We start from the raw sequence: 3,803 nt of genomic DNA, 5'->3' as shown, positions 1-3,803 counted from the left end.
TAAAGCAGGGGTGCCCAAACTCGGTCCTGGAGGGCCAGTGTCCTGCAGAGTTTATATCCATCCCCAATTAGACACACCTGAACCAGCTAATCAAGCTCTTACTAGGCATACTAGAAACCTCCAGGCAGATGTGTTGAGGCAGGTTGGAGCTAAACTCTGCAGGACATCGGCCCTCCAGGACCGAGTTTGGGCACCCCTGTTCTAAAGTGTTCAATGTAGCTATGAATATGATGTAAAAACGTCTTGTGAACATTTTCAACTTGTAAAACCACTGTGCATTGACCCCTAATGGCAATATTTCACCATCTCCTGAGTTTTGTGTGCAATTTGCATCAGACGTTCGGTTAACAGACTGTGGGTGAGCCGTCTGAGGCTGAGACTGCTAAATTAGGAACCCTTCTATCATTTAATCAATATTATTTGTCTTTTTCATAGATGCGAGCTGATGTGAGAATACTGTAGAAGGATGTCTCATAGAAAGTCCCACAGAAGTGGGATAATGTTCATTGTGTAGTCAGAATTCCTTTGTGGCAAGATTAATCCATCTTCAAAGCCAATTTATGCTGAGTGACATTTGTTAGACTTACACATATGCAAGATAAATTCAACTGATGTTCACTGAATAACTTGTGATCATATTTCCTGCAGCAGCTAGAACTTTAAACACTGGCTTGTGTATCTTGAAAAATGAGCTGATGTCACTGGGATGTCGTTTTTAGAGCATGTGCATGTGCTTCGTTTCCTTGTTTATTTTTCCTTGCCTGGTCTTTGAGGAAACAGCTTTTGCTGCATGGATCAACTGTCTAGCACTCACTGTCCTGAAAGACAATGGCTGCTGTTCCAGGAGACCCTAGGGCCGTACCAGACCCACTTCCCTTCAGGAAAGAGCAGCTGTGTTGCTGCACTGGCTGTGACAGTAGTTAAAACAATGCAACGCACTGTAGCCTGTAGCTTAAAAGAACAGTTTGCCCTAAAATAAAAAATCTGTCATCATTACTTGCACTCAAACACCATCAAGATAAAAAAAAAACACGATGAAAGTACAATAAAAGTAACTCCGAAGATGACTTCTTTTCTTCTGTTGAACAGAAAATGAGATATTTAGCAAAATGCTCACACTGCTCTTTTCCACAAAACAAAGTAAATAGAGATGGACACTGTCAAAGCTTCAAAATGACACAAACACCATAATAGAATCATGTTCCCATGTAACGTGTATGCAATGTTCTAAGTCTTTTAAAAGAGTTAGTTCACCCAAAAAATGAAAATGGAAAATTCTGACATCAGTTACACACCCTCATTTCGTTTCAAACCCATAAGACTTTCGTTCAAGTTTCTGTCCCTCCTTTGAAACTCCATACAACCAAACTTTGCTGATCTAATATGTTCATAAAGTTGCTGCAAAACTAATCCATATGAATCAAACAGTTTAATCCAAGTTTTGTGAATAGATATGATCATTTTATATGATGAACATATTTATTTTAGGGTTTCGTTCAGAAAGACAATGATCGACAGACATGCATAGAGTACATCAAATACAAAGATGGAAGCTCAAACACATGTGTGTGATTCATGAGAACGATCATAAAAAGTGTGCTGAACATAAAAAATCAAATAAACCCCTAAATTAAACCCTTTTTCAAAAAATGAAGTGATAGTATCTCTACACAAGACTAGTTTTACTAGTTTTATGCTTTTAGTTGCACAAAGGGACAGAAACCTCCCCATTAAATTAAAAATATCATAATTTGTGTTTTGAAGATGACCAAAAGTCTAAAATGGTTTAAAACCACGTGAGGGTAAGTAAATGGGGAGAAAAGTTTCATTTTGGGGTGAACCAACCCATTAATCCTCATGATAGCTTTGTGCGAGTTAAAGAACAAAGTTCGTCATTCACTGAAAATCTTCCCCTCCACAGTAGATCGCAAATGCATGTGAATGCACACATTCAGTTCTTGAGTTAGTTTTACAACTACTGTATGTAATTCAGTGCTTAATCGCCACTGAATTGTTGAAATCAAGTGTAGCATTAGTTCTGGCAGGTCACGACAGTCAAGCTTGCATCAGCTGATCCACGTCTACCTATAGGAATATGATGCCTATTACAGCATCCATATATAGAAGGTCTATTCAGACTCCTTTTATCTTGAATAATGTTGTTACATTAAATTGTCATTAAGAACATTAATGTTATCTGCTACGTTTGGTTCTGTTCTGTTTTGCCTAGGGGGGTTATTGCTGCTCTCCCTGCTCTTATCCATTCTAGGTTTTTGTCCAGAACCGAACCATACCTCCAATCCAAGCTGTGTGCTAATTGTCAATCATCTTTGGCGATAAATTAATGGGCCTGACAGAACAATGCTTTTGGGATTCACAAACCTGGTGCATTTCAGTTGATCACCAAGACGTGAGAACTAATGGCATTCGTTATCACTGGCCACAAACCTGGAATGACGCATCTTCAGATACCGGATTTGAATAGGTGCAAGTGCAAAAAGATTTGAGAGCTGTGGTGAAGGGAAAGACTTTCATCAAATAATGGCTTGTATTTCAAACTAGCCCTTATCTTATTGCTTCAGAAGATATGGAGCATAGTGCACAGGTTGTATAGACTTGTCTGGTAATCTCTTTTAGCTATATGTTTTCATTTTATGGAAAGGAGAAAGCTGGGACATTTTGCTAAATATCTCATTTTATGTTCTATGGAAGGAAGTCACACGGGTTTTGAACAACATTAATGTCTGTAAATGATGACACATTATGTTCATTAGGCAAACTATTCCTTTAAGTCATGTGATAGCAAACAGATTCCCGACAGTGCTTTGAGGCGGGCGTCAGAAGGCTCTGCAAGGTTTTTTTTCTTTTTTTTTTTCTTTTTTTTTATGGGACTGCCCCTGTTTTAAGTTGGAAGTGTCCTTGCCCAGCCTGCAGAGTTCACATAACATATAATGTAAATAGAAACCTCCTGCTTCCTCTGCAGGAAAATGGGAGGGAGTGCTATGAGGTCACTTTCAAAACATGACTCCCAATCAGACAACGCCACAGTGGACGATTTGTTTGAGTTATTTGCCTGCTCTGAGAAGTCACTGTTCCTATGTTCAAAGTGGTGAATGTTATTCACAAAGCTCTTACTTTTATGGACCAGAACTGAATGAAAGGTACAGGGTTTGAACACTGATTTCTTCTAATTTGACAAGCTATGAAATAGTTGATATACAGTAACAGTCACACATTTAGACTCACTTTATTGAATTTATGCTGTTCATCTTCTTAAAAATGTAAAGGCTTCCAACTTAAATTAGTGTAGTTGACATATAAACTTTGCCTGTATGCATAGTTATTCACAAAACTTTACAAAAATAAAGGAAATTTTGAAGCCGATAGTGAGGGAAAGGCAGTGAACAAGTGTCCAGCATACAGTACATGGGAACTTGCTTTACATTGTTTAGAATGCATCCCAAGATGCACCTCATGAAGTTGGTTCAATGTCCAAAGTGTCCAGAGCTGGAATCGAGAGAAAGGGTGGCGACTTTGGAGAAGCTTAAAGGGTTAGTTCACCCAAAAATGAAAATCAGCCCATAAATTACTCATCCTCAAGTCATCCTAGGTGTATATGACTTTCTTCTTTCAGACGAATCCAGTCGGAGTTATATTAAAAATTGTCTTTGATTTTTGAAGCTGTTTAATGGCACTCAGCGGGTGTTGCATGCATCAGTCCAAAAGAAGTTAAATAAAAAGCGCCCATCCATAAAAAAAAGTGTCTCACACGGCTCCGGGGGGTGAACAAAAGCCTCCTGTAG

General features: G+C 38.7%; 1 protein-coding gene across 1 annotated transcript in view; it reads left to right on the top strand.

Moving 5' to 3' along the window:
- The window catches only part of kank3 (KN motif and ankyrin repeat domains 3), a 21,466-nt gene that overhangs the window by 6,651 nt on the left and 11,012 nt on the right, over positions 1-3,803 (top strand). The window lies entirely within an intron of this gene.

This window comes from Sinocyclocheilus rhinocerous, unplaced genomic scaffold (genome assembly GCF_001515625.1).
Source record: "Sinocyclocheilus rhinocerous isolate Xijiao unplaced genomic scaffold, SAMN03320098_v1.1 scaffold6193, whole genome shotgun sequence".
Classification (NCBI taxonomy): Eukaryota; Metazoa; Chordata; class Actinopteri; order Cypriniformes; family Cyprinidae; genus Sinocyclocheilus; species Sinocyclocheilus rhinocerous.
This window is presented reverse-complemented; position numbering and strand designations above follow the sequence as displayed.